General features: G+C 42.4%; 3 non-coding genes across 3 annotated transcripts; all 3 read right to left on the bottom strand.

Annotated features, from left to right (window-relative positions):
• Positions 1-2223: 2223 nt before the first annotated feature.
• trnaf-gaa (transfer RNA phenylalanine (anticodon GAA)) lies at positions 2224-2296 on the bottom strand. Its single transcript has one exon. It is a non-coding gene; the product is annotated as a tRNA-Phe (tRNA).
• Positions 2297-6313: 4017 nt separating this feature from the next.
• trnai-aau (transfer RNA isoleucine (anticodon AAU)) lies at positions 6314-6387 on the bottom strand. Its single transcript has one exon. It is a non-coding gene; the product is annotated as a tRNA-Ile (tRNA).
• Positions 6388-8851: 2464 nt separating this feature from the next.
• Positions 8852-8924, bottom strand: trnaf-gaa (transfer RNA phenylalanine (anticodon GAA)). The gene has a single exon. It is a non-coding gene; the product is annotated as a tRNA-Phe (tRNA).
• Between the last annotated feature and the right edge of the window lie 9254 nt (positions 8925-18178).

Below are 18178 nucleotides of genomic sequence, written 5' to 3'. Positions count from 1 at the left end.
TTTGAATTCGGGGGAAAACCGGGGGAACACTTTTAAAGACAACGTACCAGAGATTGTGGAAGTTACGCTAGGAATTCAAAGACGCATCGGAACAAGATGACACGTCCCGCCAAATTCCTAACTCGAATCATTGACTCAGAGCCCAGAAGGCCGACCGATTCATCGTTGCCCCTGCTCTTTTTGGAATTCGGTGGAACCGGGGGAACACTGTTGAAGACAGACAGTACCCGGATTCTGGATACGGCTTCGGCTCAGCTGGTCCAATGGGGAATTGGCAATACCGAGAGCAGGAGAGTCTAGCTCCGAAAACCAGTGGCGGGGTCGCTCTTCCATTTTCGCTTCCATTTCTTTCCAATGGCGTGCTCTGCCCCGTCCTTTTCCTTACCAATCAAATCTCCCGTCTCTGCGGTCCATTTCTTACCAATCGGGTCTCGTTCAGCCCGTCCATTTCTTACCAATCAAATCCTCCCCGTCTCTCCGGTCCATTTCTACCGGTCGGGTCTCGTTCAGCCCGTCCATTTCTTACTAATCAAATCTCCCCCTCTCTTGGTCCATTTCTTACCAGTCGGGACTCGTCATTCCCATCAATTTCTTACCTATCAAATCTTCCCTTCTCTGCAGCTCCATTTCTACCGACCAGGACTCGTCATGCCCGTCCATTTCTCGCCAATCAAATGTGGCAGCACAACTGTTTACTTTGAATGCATGGCACCGATTAGATGTGGATGACAGGAGAACGCGATGTTCTATCTTGTTCTATCAAGGCCCATGGTCCGGGAACAGCTGCAGGCTAAGCTCAAACTTGATATCTCATCTCGTTACCAGATTTTAAAAAGACGGATAATTGATATTTGGTCTGTGACCTGTGCTTGTTTTAAACCCTGAACTTGTTTAACACTGTTTAAGTTCATGTATTCTGTCATGTTGGTTGGTTATTTTTTTTTTTTTTTTTTTTTTTTTTTTTTTTTTTTTTTTTTTTTTTTTTTTTTTTTTTTTTTTTTTTTTTTTTTTTTTTTTTTTTTTTTTTTTTTAGCGATAGCTTGCGAGGGAAATTTACCCCCAAGACGATTCCCTGACAAAAACGAGTTAGTACATAAAGTTTTTGTTAAGTATAATAATGTACATCAAGATCATTTTCAAAGTATAGTTTAAGTACTTTATAAAATGAAATTGGTCCATTTTAATTATAATTAAAGTATGTCCTGGGGCTACACTTTAAGTGTGCCATTACTGAACTACCAATAAACTTTGTATGCCATATCTTTAAAATGTGATCTAATTTTACTTCTGTATTGTAAGTAAGGTGAAGATGCACTGGAAATACCTGGGATCCAGTAGCAGGGATTTAGTCCAGAAAAAGTCTGCTTAAGGCACACTATTATAAACGTTTCTGTAAGGGAAGTAACGTTAACCCATGATAATATTATGTTATTACATATTAATATGTTAGCTATTATTGTGATGTTCTGTGGAGCACTGACATGTTGTATGGCCTAGCTAGAACTGTAGTTGCATAGTATACATAGACTAATAAAATTAGGTTCACTGGACTGACTGTGAATCCCTGTTAGACTGATCTGAGCTGAGTATAAATCAAGTACGATATACTTCACGCTAACTTTGATAGATGCATACATGTGATTGATGATGATTTTTTATTGGCATTCCAATATAAATACTCACGATGTATCCTTTGCCGGGAGGTGATGAGAAGCAGAGTCTGAAGCCGTTTCGCTAGTCTCATCCGATATTGGGACATTGGAAATAGGGAGGACACAATGATCGGCCTCTGGGGCACGAAGACGAGGTGGCAGTGGAGGAAAGGAGTGTGCATTTTTTGAGTATTGGGACGGACCCCAAATGAGAAGGGAAACCAGTTTATCTCAGGCCGTTTTCTCACCTGCAATTGAATCACGCCTCGGCAAAAAGTCAATAGAGCCTTCTAGACAGGCTGTTCTCACATTGCCCCTGCCCAGTAAGTAATCAGCAACAATGGAGTACAAACGATGATTGACAGCGATGTTCCCACACTGCCACACATGGCGTTTAATGCAGGTCCACATCTCAGGAGCTTGGTCGCACGAAGACCCGACAGTCCTAAATGGAAAAACTACAAATCTTAGAACTGGATTCCACTCTGTGGAACCGGTATCAGCTTAAGCAGGAGGTAAACTCAAGCAGAGGGGCTCAGCTCTACGCGACGAAAGATGAAACACCTCCCACTGCCGAAACCCGGGATTGAACCAGGGACCTTTAGATCTTCAGTCTAACGCTCTCCCAGCTGAGCTATTTCGGCCACGAAGTTTGCAGCATTCCTCGGATTTGCCGGGCCTGGGCCTGGTAGGACGTACAGAAATCTTCCGCCAGGGCTCCGCTGGGAGCTAAAGCAGCAAAATCTCTGCACAAAGCATGCTAAAGTATGAAGTACTTGAGTAAGACTGCAACAGTTTCTTTTAAAAATACTTTGCCTGGTAACACGTGCACAGTACGTCGGACAGTACATTTGCAATTGTCAATGTTTTTGGTGCTTGTCCCTTACAGACAAACCAATTCAAAAAATGTCTTTTTTATGCCGGTCTTGGACTAGGGGCTTCTTCCTTGCGCGACAGCCTTTCGGGCCATGGCGATGTAGGAATCTCGAAATGGTGGATGTAGATACTTTGGTACCTTATGCCTCCAACTCCTTCACCAGCTCCTTTGTTGTTGTCTTGGGATTCAGTTGAACCTTTCGGACCAAAGTTCGTTCAGCCCAGGTAGATAATTGTTCCCTACTTCCTGAACGATGCAGTGTCTTTGTGGTCCCAAGATTTTTATATTTGCAGACAATTGTTTGTACAGATGCTCGTGGTACCTTCAGTTGTTTGGAAATTGCTCCCAAGGAGGACCCTGACTTTTGGAGGTCCAGAATTTCTTTTCTGAGGTCTTGGCTGAGTTGCTTGGATTTTCCCATGGTATCATGGGCAACAAGGTAGTGGCTCTAAAGGTAGGCCCTTCAGTGCAGCCACAGGTGCCAATAAACTCCCAATGAAGTCCTAATTATGACAGTTGGACAATCAGAAGCTTCTAAAAAGTCATTACATCAATGTCTGGAATCTTCCAGACTGTGTAAGGAGACAGTCATCTTGGTGTATGTAAACCTGCGACCATCTGGAATTCTGAATGAATTAAAACGGAAATAAATCTGTCTCTAATCGGCTGTTGTAAAATTACCGCTGATGTGAACAAAGCAGATGCCCTAATTGACTAGCCAAAAGATACGTATGGTAACATGAAATGTGCGGAGTCGTGAAAAACTGAGTTTGAGTATCTTAAGCCTTGGTGCATGTGAACTTTTGGCCGCAACCGTACATGTAAAAATTCTTGTCAAACAAATTCACAGATGTCACAAGCTGCACTAACGGAAAAGAGTCTACAACCCATACAAAACCCGTGTGAATTTCATCGTATGTTCCCTTCTAATTAGGACACATTGTGGAAGAGAACACGTCGGTGTTTACTGGCATTTTCAGGGTAAAGCCACGGGCGACAGGGGGCGCACTAACCAGCTTTGTCCTCGTTAGTATAGTGGTCAGTATCCCCGCCTGTCACGCGGGGCCAGCGGGGAAAAACGGAAAAATACGGGGGGGAAAAATACGCCGTGCCAAAAATATATTACATCCGTAGTGTTAAGAACACCGTTGAGAACGAACGTAAAAGTTAAGGAAGTTAAGCGTAACTATCCACGGCTCCCGCGCGCGGGCCAGCCGTGTATAGGTGTAACGCCGTCCCACGGAAATGAGGGTTCGAATCCGCCCGTGGGCAAATAAATAATCGTATAATTGATTTGTTCTTCACAGAAGTGTCTCAGATAACGCTTCTTCTTTTTTTAGGTTTGATATTAACATGATATTTGTTCTCCACCTCCATTTTATTATGGAGAGGATCAGTAAATCTTTTGTGCCAAATCAATACATATAAAGTTATCAAAGTATTTACATCGGATCAATTATTGCAACAGTACAAATAGGATTACAACATACTGGAGCAGGTGGAATTACCAAGGCTGCAAGGTGACAACTGGCACACATGCAGTCGGACTCCCTGCAGTCGCATGCTGCCGCGGCTGCTGGGTCTCCTGAAGCTCCTCGGAGCTTGGGTGTTAAGAGAAGCACTGGCATTGGTCTGCTTTTGCCAAGTACTGCATGGGCCACTTCTGAAGCAGAATTTATATTTTTATATACAGTGAGCTCCATAACGTTAGGGACAAAGCCGTATTTTCTTTACTTGGTTCTGTACTTCATAATTTTAGATTTGTAATCAAACAATTCACATGTGGTTAAATTGCAGCTATCAGCTCTCAGCTCTCATAAAAGGTTATTTTAATACATTTTGATTTCACCCTGTAGAAATGACAGCACTCTCTATACATACGTACAACCCCAATTCCAAAAAAGCCGAGACAGTATGGAAAATGCTAATAAAAACAAAAGGGAGTGATAATGTTAAATATTGTACATTTTATTTACCCTGTACTGTATTTAAAACACTACAACAGCACATTATTTGACGTTTTACCTTGTGAATTTAATCGTTTTTTGAAAATATACACTCATTTCAAATCTGTTGACTGCAACACGCTCCAAAAAAGTTGGGACAGTCGAGTGTTTACCACTATGTAACATCACCATTTCTTTTAATAACGCTTATTAAATTAGGGCAATATTTTTCAAGTCAAAGTTTAAAAATTACTGCTTTCTGTTTTATTTGCATTTCATTAACCGTCTCGACTTTTTTAGAATTGGGGATGTACATGCATATTTTCAGGGTGCCATAATGTTCAGGACAAATGGTTTCATGTGTGTTTCTGATTAGTCAGGTGTGTTCAATTGCTTCTTCGGTACAATTATAAGGTATGCCAATGGAAGGAAGCCATTATGAGGCTGGGATATATGAAAAAACAGTCAGAGACATTGGCCATAACCTTAAGCTTACCAAAGTCAACCGCTTGGAACATCATTAAGAACAAGAGCACTGGTGAGCTCAGTAATCACAAAGGGCCTGGTAGGCCAAGGTGGACCTATACAGTTGATGACCAAAGAATTCTCGCTATAATGAAATAACATTAACTCTAAAACAGAGACCTGGACAGTAAAATTTGGGGAGGGTTTATATTTTCATGGGAACCGTACATCATGATGCTGTATAAATGGTAGGTTCTTTATGCCCTTGACCTTATGTTTTGTCATTTTGATACACAACCTTGTGTAGCTCTATCACCCAGTATTATCAAATTCCCAACATGAAAATTATTATTGTTATTATAATGATTTTCCACTGATCTCCCTTTTTTGTGTGCTGTCAATCCAGGGGATAGGGTAGGAGGGGTAGTTAATATGAATTGCATTACACAAATTCTGTATTGTCTGAAGGTGGAGGCAGCAATATTTGTACTGTGTCCTGTTGTATATCGAATAGTTAAACTGACTAATAATAATAATAATAATGGTAAGTATAGAAACATATACATAGGAAAGAGTTTGTTAAGATGGCTGAATGACAGTACTGACAATGAACAATTAGAGATGGCATTACTTATTGCCTTGACAGCAATAGTGTAATAAGTAATAATAATTTTTTTTTAAATGTATGTCCAGACCGTGACGTGTTACACGAGGCACATGTAAAGGGGGCAATACCATTAATGACGATGATACCAGCAATAATATAGTGAGGGGGAAATGAAACATATTGTAAACTAAACCCTAATATGATTGCAGGGCCACGGTAATAATAGCTGATGTATTGAGACACAAACGTGCACGTATACACGTGTCCCGTTTACCTGCAGTATTCTCACATGAAAGTGTTATTATGCACGGACAAGCCAACAAACGGGACGTGAAAACGAATAATGAAGTCAAATAGGAAAAATGAAACGACTGGTCTTTTAGCTGAAATAATGACAGAATACCTCGATGACATCAATATAAAACAGGAACCTGTTTGTAATAAAATTATTAAGACTTACCGAAGCGTAGGTACCACAAAATAACCGCAAATCGCCTTATTTAATATTCAAATTTATTTGTTTATACGCTGTCATTCATTCATTCGGGACGGAACAGCGCCGCGAAAAAATACGTGCGGCCGAAAATATATTACATCCGTAGTGTTAAGAACTACCGTTGAGAAAGAACGGTAAAAGTTAAGGGAAGTTAAGCGTAACTATCCACGGCTCCCTCGCGGGAGACTGGGGTTCAATTCCCCGACGGGGAGAATACGTTTTTGTTGTCCACACTGACAAAAACGTAGTAAAGGGAAGGCCAGAGAGCCTTGGCCCGTGCGGGGGTCGAACCCGCGACCTTGGCGTTATTAGCACCACGCTCTAACCAACTGAGCTAACCGGCCCGTGAACAGGTCATCCCGTCAGCTATCGCCGGCAACCATAGGGTAATTGCTTTCACACCAAGAGATTGTGGAAGTTACGCTAGGAATTCAAAGACGCATCGGAACAAGATGACACGTCCCGCCAAATTCCTAACTCGAATCATTGACTCAGAGCCCAGAAGGCCGACCGATTCATCGTTGCCCCTGCTCTTTTTTGGAATTCGGTGGAACCGGGGGAACACTGTTGAAGACAGACAGTACCGCGGATTCTGGATACGGCTTCGGCTCAGCTGGTCCAATGGGGAATTGGCAATACCGAGAGCAGGAGAGTCTAGCTCCCGAAAACCAGTGGCGGGGTCGCTCTTCCATTTTCGCTTCCATTTCTTTCCAATGGCGTGCTCTGCCCCGTTCATTCCTTACCAATCAAATCTCCCCGTCTCTGCGGTCCATTTCTTACCAATCGGGTCTCGTTCAGCCCGTCCATTTCTTACCAATCAAATCTCCCCGTCTCTCCGGTCCATTTCTTACCGGTCGGGTCTCGTTCAGCCCGTCCATTTCTTACTAATCAAATCTCCCCCTCTCTTCGGTCCATTTCTTACCAGTCGGGACTCGTCATTCCCATCAATTTCTTACCTATCAAATCTTCCCTTCTCTGCAGCTCCATTTCTTACCGACCAGGACTCGTCAATCAAATGTGGCAGCACAACTGTTTACTTTGAATGCATGGCACCGATTAGATGTGGATGACAGGAGAACGCGATGTTCTATCTTGTTCTATCAAGGCCCATGGTCCTGGAACGAGCTGCAGGCTAAGCTCAAACTTGATTATCTCATCTCGTTACCAGATTTTAAAAGACGGATAATTGATATTTGGTCTGTGACCTGTGCTTGTTTTAAACCCTGAACTTGTTTAACACTGTTTAAGTTCATGTATTCTGTCATGTTGGTTGGTTTATTCTGTGCGCTACTGTTGTCGTTGTTTTTGTTTTGTACGCCGTTTCATATAGCTTTGGCCCTGTCTTGGCTATTTCTCATTTAAGGTTTTAATCTCAACGTGACTTCCTAGTCAAATAAAGGTTCATATTGTCTAGACAGTCTGCATTGTGAAGAGATCAAGACAACAGCCTCTGTCATTCACTGCGATACTGAAGAACACTGTGGGATTTTGCATGATTTATAAAGGTAAGACAACTGCATTAAATTATTTAAATCGTTAACGGTTTAAGACAAAAAGCTAGCTATTGTCTGACAGTAATGAAGATGGTACGTTTCCTTTTACCATATTTGATTATTTAGCGATAGCTTGCTGATGGAAATTTACCTCAAGACGATTCCCTGACAAAAACGTAGTAGTACATAAAGTTTTGTTAAGTATAATAATGTACATCAAGATCATTTTCAAAGTATAGTTTAAGTACTTTATAAAATGAAATTGGTCCATTTTAATTATAATTAAAGTATGTCCTGGGGCTACACTTTAAGTGTGCCATTACTGAACTACCAATAAACTTTGTATGCCATATCTTTAAAATGTGATCTAATTTTACTTCTGTATTGTAAGTAAGGTGAAGATGCACTGGAAATACCTGGGATCCAGTAGCAGGGATTTAGTCCAGAAAAAGTCTGCTTAAGGCACACTATTATAAACGTTTCTGTAAGGGAAGTAACGTTAACCCATGATAATATTATGTTATTACATTTTAATATGTTAGCTATTATTGTGATGTTCTGTGGAGCACTGACATGTTGTATGGCCTAGCTAGAACTGTAGTTGCATAGTATACATAGACTAATAAAATTAGGTTCACTGGACTGACTGTGAATCCCTGTTAGACTGATCTGAGCTGAGTATAAATCAAGTACGATATACTTCACGCTAACTTTGATAGATGCATACATGTGATATGATGATGATTTTTTATTGGCATTCCAATATAAAATACTCACGATGTATCCTTTGCCGGGAGGTGATGAGAAGCAGAGTCTGAAGCCGTTTCGCTAGTCTCATCCGATATTGGGACATTGGAAATAGGGAGGACACAATGATCGGCCTCTGGGGCACGAAGACGAGGTGGCAGTGGAGGAAAGGAGTGTGCATTTTTGAGTATTGGGACGGACCCAAATGAGAAGGGAAACCAGTTTATCTCAGGCCGTTTTCTCACCTGCAATTGAATCACGCCTCGGCAAAAAGTCAATAGAGCCTTCTAGACAGGCTGTTCTCACATTGCCCCTGCCCAGTAAGTAATCAGCAACAATGGAGTACAAACGATGATTGACAGCGATGTTCCCACACTGCCACACATGGCGTTTAATGCAGGTCCACATCTCAGGAGCTTGGTCGCACGAAGACCCGACAGTCCTAAATGGAAAAACTACAAATCTTAGAACTGGATTCCACTCTGTGGAACCGGTATCAGCTTAAGCAGGAGGTAAACTCAAGCAGAGGGGCTCAGCTCTACGCGACGAAAGATGAAACACCTCCCACTGCCGAAACCCGGGATTGAACCAGGGACCTTTAGATCTTCAGTCTAACGCTCTCCCAGCTGAGCTATTTCGGCCACGAAGTTTGCAGCATTCCTCGGATTTGCCGGGCCTGGGCCTGGTAGGACGTACAGAAATCTTCCGCCAGGGCTCCGCTGGGAGCTAAAGCAGCAAAATCTCTGCACAAAGCATGCTAAAGTATGAAGTACTTGAGTAAGACTGCAACAGTTTCTTTTAAAAATACTTTGCCTGGTAACACGTGCACAGTACGTCGGACAGTACATTTGCAATTGTCAATGTTTTTGGTGCTTGTCCCTTACAGACAAACCAATTCAAAAAATGTCTTTTTTATGCCGGTCTTGGACTAGGGGCTTCTTCCTTGCGCGACAGCCTTTCGGGCCATGGCGATGTAGGATTCTCGAAATGGTGGATGTAGATACTTTGGTACCTTATGCCTCCAACTCCTTCACCAGCTCCTTTGTTGTTGTCTTGGGATTCAGTTGAACCTTTCGGACCAAAGTTCGTTCAGCCCAGGTAGATAATTGTTCCCTACTTCCTGAACGATGCAGTGTCTTTGTGGTCCCAAGATTTTTATATTTTGCAGACAATTGTTTGTACAGATGCTCGTGGTACCTTCAGTTGTTTGGAAATTGCTCCCAAGGAGGACCCTGACTTTTGGAGGTCCAGAATTTCTTTTCTGAGGTCTTGGCTGAGTTGCTTGGATTTTCCCATGGTATCATGGGCAACAAGGCAGTGGCTCTAAAGGTAGGCCCTTCAGTGCAGCCACAGGTGCCAATAAACTCCCAATGAAGTCCTAATTATGACAGTTGGACAATCAGAAGCTTCTAAAAAGTCATTACATCAATGTCTGGAATCTTCCAGACTGTGTAAGGAGACAGTCATCTTGGTGTATGTAAACCTGCGACCATCTGGAATTCTGAATGAATTAAAACGGAAATAAATCTGTCTCTAATCGGCTGTTGTAAAATTACCGCTGATGTGAACAAAGCAGATGCCCTATTGACTAGCCAAAAGATACGTATGGTAACATGAAATGTGCGGAGGTCGTGAAAAACTGAGTTTGAGTATCTTAAGCCTTGGTGCATGTGAACTTTTGGCCGCAACCGTACATGTAAAAATTCTTGTCAAACAAATTCACAGATGTCACAAGCTGCACTAACGGAAAATAGTCTACAACCCATACAAAACCCGTGTGAATTTCATCGTATGTTCCCTTCTAATTAGGACACATTGTGGAAGAGAACGCGTCGGTGTTTACTGGCATTTTCAGGGTAAAGCCACGGGCGACAGGGGGCGCACTAACCAGCTTTGTCCTCGTTAGTATAGTGGTCAGTATCCCCGCCTGTCACAGAAGGGCCAGCCGTGTATAGGTGTAACGCCGTCCCGCGGAAACGAGGGTTCGAATCCACCCTTGGGCAAATAAATAATCGTTCGTAATTGATTCGTTCTTCACAGAAGTGTCTCGGTTAACGCTTCTTCTTTTTTTAGGTTTGATATTAACGTGATATTTGTTCTCCACCTCCATTTTATTATGGAGAGGATCAGGAAATCTTTTCTGCCGAATCAATACATATAAAGTTATCAAAGTATTTACATCGGATCAATTATTGCAACAGTACAAATAGGATTACAACATTACATATTACAATTCTTAATAAACACATAAACACAACAACAGCCAAGTATAAATGTAAAGCTATATTTGTATTTTCCTTCATAACAGTATTAGCAGGGTTGATATGCACAAGCATGAAATGGGATTGGGGCTGGGACTGGAGCAGGCGGATTTACCGAGGCTGCAAGGTGACAACTGGCACACATGCAGTCGGACTCCCTGCAGTCACATGCTGCCGCGGCTGCTGGGTCTCCTGAAGCTCCTCGGAGCTTGGGTGTTAAGAGAAGCACTGGCATTGGTCTGCTTTTGCCAAGTAGCCTACTTCATGGGCCACTTCTGAAGCAGAAATTATATTTTTATATAAAGTGAGCTCCATAACGTTAGGGACAAAGCCGTATTTTCTTTACTTGGTTCTGTACTTCATCATTTTAGATTTGTAATCAAACAATCCACATGTGGTTAAAGTGCAGCTATCAGCTCTCAGCTCTTATGAAAGGTTATTTTAATACATTTTGATTTCACCCTGTAGAAATGACAGCACTCTCTATACATACATACAACCCCAATTCCAAAAAAGCCGAGACAGTATGGAAAATGCTAATAAAAACAAAAAGGAGTGATAATGTTAAATATTGTACATTTTATTTACCCTGTACTATATTTAAAACACTACAACGGCAAATTATTTGATGTTTTACCTTGTGAATTTAATTGTTTTTTGAAAATATACACTCATTTTAAATCTGTTGACTGCAACACGCTCCAAAAACGTTAGGACAGTCGAGTGTTTACCACTGTGTAACATCACCATTTCTTTTAATAACGCTTATTAAATTTGGGCAATATTTTTCAAGTCAAAGTTTAAAAATGACTGCTTTCTGTTTTATTTGCCTTTCATTTACCGTCTTGACTTTTTTAGAATTGGGGATGTACGTACATATTTTCAGGATGCCATAATGTTCAGGACAAATGGTTTCACGTGTGTTTCTGATTAGTCAGGTGTGTTCAATTGCTTCTTTGGTACAATTATAAGGTATGCCAATGGAAGGAAGCCATTATGAGGCTGGGATATATGAAAAAACTGTCAGAGACATAGGCCAAACCTTAAGCTTACCAAAGTCAACCGCTTGGAACATCATTAAGAACGAGAGCACTGGTGAGCTCAGTAATCATAAAGGGCCTGGTAGGCCAAGGTGGACCTATACAGTTGATGACCAAAGAATTCTCGCTATAATGAAATAACATTAACTCTAAAACAGAGACCTGGACAGTAAAATTTGGGGAGGGTTTATATTTTCATGGGAACTGTACATCATGATGCTGTATAAATGGTAGGTTCTTTATGCCCTTGACCTTATGTTTTGCCATTTTGATACACAGCCTTGTGTAGCTCTATCACCCAGTATTATCAAATTCTCAACATGAAAATTATTATTGTTATTATAATGATTTTCCACTGATCTCCCTTTTTTGTGCGCTGTCAATCCAGGGGATAGGGTGGGAGGGGTAGTTAATATGAATTGCATTACACAAATTCTGTATTGTCTGAAGGTGGAGGCAGCAATATTTGTACTGTGTCCTGTTCTATATTGAATAGTTAAACTGACTAATAATAATAATGGTAAGTATAGAAACATATAGATAGGAAAGCGTTTGTTAAGATGGCTGAATGCGTACTGACAATGAACAATTAAGATGGCATTACTTATTGCCTTGACAGCAATGTGAATAAGTATAATTTAAAAAAATGTATGTCTAGACCGTGACGTGTTACACAAGGCACTGAAAAAGGGGGCAATACCAATAATGATGATGATCCAGCAATAATATAGTGAGGGGGAAATGAAACATATTGTAAACAAAACCCCCAATATGATTGCGGGCCATGGAAATAATAGCGGTGAAACTGAGACACAAACGGCACATGTACACATGCCCCTTTTATTTATGCGATTTCTCACTTAAAAGTGTTATTTGCACGGACAACCAGCAAACGGGACGTGAAAACCCCAATAATGAAGTCAAATGAAAAATGAAACATTTGGTCTTTTAGCTGAAATAATGACAGAATACCCTCGATGACATCAAAAAAAACCCAGGAACCTGTTTGTAATAAATTTATTTAAAGACTTACCGAAGCGTAGGTCCACAAAATAACCGCAAAACGCCTTATTAAATTTTCCGAATTTATTTTGTCATACCGCCCTTCATTCTTCAGGACGGCAACGTTAAGAACAACCGTTGAGAATGAAGGGGGGAAAGGTAAAGGCAGAGACAAAAATGGTTTTTCCTGTTTCGGGACGAACAGCGCCGCAAAAAACCGAAAAAAAATGCCAAAAATTATTACATCCGTAGTGTTAAGAACTACCGTTGAGAACGAACGGTAAAAGTTAAGGAATTAAGCAACCATCCCGGCTCCCGCAGCGGAGACCGGGTTCAACCCCGACGGGAGAATACGTTTTTGTGTCCACACTGAAAAAACGTAAAAAGGGGAAGGCCAGAAGCCTTGGCCCCGGGGGGTCGAACCCCGACCTTGGCGTTTTTACACCACGCCTAACCAACTGAGCTAACCGGCCCTGAACTGTCATCCCGTCAGCTAATGGGCCGCAACCATAGGGCAATTGCTTTCACACCAAAGATTGTGGAAGTTCGCTTGGATTCAAAACGCCATCGGAACAAGATGACACGCCCCCAAATTCCAACTCGAATCATTGACTCAGAGCCCAAAGCCGACCGATTCATCGGCCCCGCCTCTTTTTTTTGGAATTCGTGGAACCGGGGAACACTGTTGAAGACAGACAGTACCGCGGATTCTGGATACGGCTTCGGCTCAGCTGGTCCAATGGGGAATTAAAACACGGAGCAGGAGAGTCTAGCTCCCAAAACCAGTGTGGGGGGTCGCTCTTCCATTTTCGCTTCCATTTCTTTCCAATGGCGTGCTCTGCCCCGTCCATTCCTTACCAATCAAATCTCCCCGCTCTGTGGGTCCATTTTTTACCAATCGGGTCTCGTTCGGGCCCGCTCCATTTCTTACCAATCAAATCTCCCCGCCTCTCCGGTCCATTTCTTAAGTCGGGTCCCCGTTCAGCCCGTCCTTTCTTACTAATCAAATCTCCCCTCTCTTCGGGTCCATTTCTTACCAGTCGGGACTCGGCCCCATCAATTTTTTAAAACCTATAAAATTTTTCCCCTTCTCTGCACTCCATTTCTTACCGACCAGGACTGGCCTGCCCTCCATTTCGCCAATCAAATGTGGCAGCACAACTGTTTACTTTGAATGCATGGCACCGGGATTAGATGTGGATGACAGGGAAACCGGCAATTTCTTCTTGTTTCTATCAAGGCCCATGGTCCTGGAACGAGCTGCAGGCTAAGCTCAAACTTGATTATCTCATCTCGTTACCAGATTTTTAAAAGACGGAAAAAATTGATATTTTTTCCCGGGCCTGTGCTTGTTTTTAAACCCTGAACTTGTTTAAAACTTTTAAGTTCATTATTCTGTCATGTTTGGGGTTGGTTTATTCTGTGCGCTACTGTTGCCCTTGTTTTTTGTTTTGTAAGGCCTTTCATATGCTTTGGCCCGTCTTGGCTATTTCCCCACTTAAGGTTTTAATCTCAACGTGACTTCCTAGTCAAATAAAGGTTCATATTGTCTAGACAGTCTGCATTGTGAAAAGTCAAGACAACAGCCTCTGTCATTCAACCCCAAAACTTTAAAACACTGTGGGGTTTTGCAAAGATTTATAAAGGGGAAGACAATGCATTAATTATTTAAATCCCTTAACGGTTTAAGGGCAAAAGCTAGCTATTTCTGACAGTAATGAAGATGGTAACTTTCCTTTTTACCATATTTTTTATTTTTTTTAGCGATAGCTTGCTGATGGAAATTTACCCCCAAGACGATTCCCTTTACAAAAAAGTAGTAGTACTAAAGTTTTTTTAAGTATAATAAGTACATCAAGATCATTTTAAAAAAATAGTTTAAGTAATTTTTAAAATGAAAAATTTGGCCATTTTTTAAATTTAAAAATTTAAAATTCCTGGGGGGCACCTTTTTTAATGTGCCATTACTGAAAAACCAATAAACTTTGTATGCCCCATCTTTAAAATGTGATCTAATTTTTTTTCTGTTTGTAAGTAAGGGGGGAAGGGGGCATGGGAAAAAAACCTTGGGGGCCAGTAGCAGGGATTTAGTCCAGAAAAAGTTTTTCTTAAAAAGGACACTAAAATTTAAACGTTTTTTTTAAAGGGGGAATAATTTAACCCCCGATAATATTTTTTTTATTACATATTAATATGTTAGCTATTATTGTATGTTCTGTGGGGGCAATTTTCATGTTGTTGGCCCAGCTAAAAACTGTAGTTGCATAGTAAAAAATAGACTAAAAAATTAGGTTCACGGACTGACTGGAATCCCTGTTAATTTTTCTTAGCTGAGTATAAACCGTTGTAAAAATTTTAAAGCTAACTTTGATAAAACATACATGTGATATGATGATGATTTTTTTTTTGGGATTCCAATTAAAATACTCACCGGGGGTATCCTTTGGGGGGAGGTGATGAGAAAAAAGAGCCCGGGGAACCTTTTTTTGGGGTCATCCGATATTTTGGGCATTGGAAATAGGGGGGGCACAATGATCGGCCCCCCGGGGCACGAAGGGGGAGGGGGGAGGGGGGAAAAAGGGGTGCATTTTTTTTGTATTGGGGGGGACCCCAAATGGAAGGGAAAACCGTTTTTTTTCAGGCCGTTTTTTTTACCTGCAATTTTTAAACACGCCTCCCCAAAAAAACAATAGGCCTTTTTGACAGGCTGTTCTCACATTGCCCTGCCCAGTAAGTAAAAAGCAACAATTTTGGGTACAAACGATGATTGACCCCCGTGTTTTCCCCACCCCCCCCCACATGGCGTTTTAAGAGGGGCCACATCTCAGGAGCTTGGTCGCACGAAGACCCGACAGTCCTAAATGGAAAAAATACAAATCTTAGAACTGGATTCCACTCTGTGGAAACCGGTATCAGCTTAAGCAGGAGGGTAAACTCAAGCAGGGGGGCTCACCTACGCGACAAAAGATGAAACCCTCCCACCTGCCGAAACCTGGGATTGAACCAGGGACCTTTAGATTTCAGTCTAACCCGCTCTCCCCAGCTGAGCTTATTTCGGCCACGAAGTTTGCAGCATTCCTCAGATTTGCCGGGCCTGGCCTGGTGGGGGTACAGAAATCTTCCCCAGGCTCCCTGGGAGCTAAAGCAGCAAAATCTCTGCACAAAGCATGCAAAGTATGAAGTACTTGAGTAAGACTGCAACAGTTTCTTTTAAAAAACTTTGCCTGGTAACACGTGCACAGTACGCGGACAGTACATTTGCAATTTGGGCAAGTTTTTGGTGCTTGTCCCTTACAGACAAACCAATTCAAAAAATGTCTTTTTTTATGCCGGTCTTATGGGCTTCTTCCTTGCGCGACAGCCTTTCGGGCCATGGGATGTAGGATTCTCGAAATGGTGGTGTAGATACTTTGGTACCTTATGCCTCCAAACCCTTCCCAGCTCCTTTGTTGTTGTCTTGGGATTCAGTTGAACCTTTCGGGACCAAAGTTTTTCAGCCCAGGTAGATAATTGTTTCCCTACTTCCTGAACGATGCAGTGTCTTTGTGGTTCCCAAAGATTTTTTTATTTGGCAGACAATTGTTTGTACAGATGCTCGTGGTACCTTAGTTGTTTGGAAATTGCTCCCAAGGAGGACCCTGACTTTTGGAGGTCCAGAATTTCTTTTTCTGAGGTCTTGGCTGAGTTGCTTGGATTTTCCCATGGTATCAGGGGCCCAACAAAGGCAGTGGCTCTAAAGGTAGGCCCTTCAGTGCAGCCACAGGTGCCAATAAAACTCCCAATGAAGTCCTAATTATGACAGTTGGGACAATCAGAAGCTTCTAAAAAGTCATTACATCAATGTCTGGAATCTTCCAGACTGTGTAAGGAGACAGTCATCTTGGTGTATGTAAACCTGCGACCATCTGGATTCTGAATGAATTAAAACGGAAATAAATCTGTCTCTAATCGGCTGTTGTAAAATTACCGCTGATGTGAACAAAGCAGATGCCCTAATTGACTAGCCAAAAGATACGTATGGTAACATGAAATGTGCGGAGTCGTGAAAAACTGAGTTTGAGTATCTTAAGCCTTGGTGCATGTGAACTTTTGGCCGCAACCGTACATGTAAAAATTCTTGTCAAACAAATTCACAGATGTCACAAGCTGCACTAACGGAAAAGAGTCTACAACCCATACAAAACCCGTGTGAATTTCATCGTATGTTCCCTTCTAATTAGGACACATTGTGGAAGAGAAAACGTCGGTGTTTACTGGCATTTTCAGGGTAAAGCCACCGGGCGACAGGGGGCGCACTTAACCAGCTTTGTCCTCGTTAGTATAGTGGTCAGTATCCCCGCCTGTCACGCGGATACGTCTGGTACATCCTTGTGGAGCAGTAGAAGAACTTCACCTCTCCGCTCTGATAGAAGTGATGGATGGAGGAGCCCTCACCCAGGTACCGTGATTTCGGTGGCCACAGGCAAGGCAGTTCCTCGTTTTTTTTTTTTGAGGTTGCATCGCTGCCTGCTGTTTCTGCAAGATCTCTTGCACCAGCTTTTCCACTGTGGCCTTGGTCACAGGGGCTCCCTGGGTGTCGCTACCATGAGATGTGACTGGGTTTATAAGGGCTGAAGGCAGGGTGACGACTGGGACAGTCTGACTCCCTGCAGTCAGATGCTGCCACAGCTGCTGGGTCTCCTGCAGCTTCTCGGGGCTGGTGTTTAAGGAAGTACTGGCATTTGTCTTCTTAGCCAAGTACTTCACATACCGTGAAATATGCTGCCTTGTGGTGGGGTGCAGGAGACTGTTGGGGCCAGAGCAGGTACTCTGCCCCCAGAGCAGCATAGTCTCTGTCCACCTGCTGCAGGAAATCCTGCTGCAGGAAATCCTTCTCTCCCTTGTGCTTCGCCAGGAGTCCATCAATGACTGCTGTCATGGGTGATGGCCACCTGTTGTGGTCCAAGACAAAGACCAGCCCTCCTGTCTTTACTGGACCTGTGCGCGCAGCTCTGGGAGAGGCAGCTTGTGGCAGGGGAGAAGTGCTTTGCAGACCTAAAAGGAGATTAAAATATTTTTCTTTGTGATAAACAAGTCAGGATCGCTACACAATAATAAAAGATCAACTTATACAAAAGAGAGAGCAATACAGTGAAGAACGCATATTCATTATTAGGCTTTTGAGAAGGTTCGGCTTTCTCAGCATATGAATACATATTTTCGTTGGATGCAGTAGCATTTGATTTACCTGTGTCCATTAAAGAAGAATGTTGCTCTCCCTTCCTGTTTTGTGGACAGTTTTGGGTGGCAAAAGGCTGTCTGTTGCGAGGACTGTGGTGAGGGCAGGGTCCGTGCTGTCAGGATGGGTCCAGTTCAATGGACGGCTCACCACTTCTCAAAGCTCTGATGTAAAATAGACAAAATGACAAGAAATTATTAAAGTCAGCAACAGTAAGCTGTAAGCAAGTGCTGAACAATGTTATTAGACTAACACAATGACATGACAAAAAAGAAAAGTAGACTACCTGTGCGGTGTCTGTGTCCCTCTTTTCTTCAACTGTGGGTGGGAAGTGAAGTCCACAGGTGGCGCAAAGCCTGGGTGGAAGGGGGCTG

Source organism: Anguilla rostrata, unplaced genomic scaffold (genome assembly GCF_018555375.3).
Source record: "Anguilla rostrata isolate EN2019 unplaced genomic scaffold, ASM1855537v3 scaf1158, whole genome shotgun sequence".
Classification (NCBI taxonomy): Eukaryota; Metazoa; Chordata; class Actinopteri; order Anguilliformes; family Anguillidae; genus Anguilla; species Anguilla rostrata.
The sequence above is the reverse complement of the archived record's forward strand: the minus strand, read 5'-3'. Positions and strand labels throughout refer to the sequence as shown.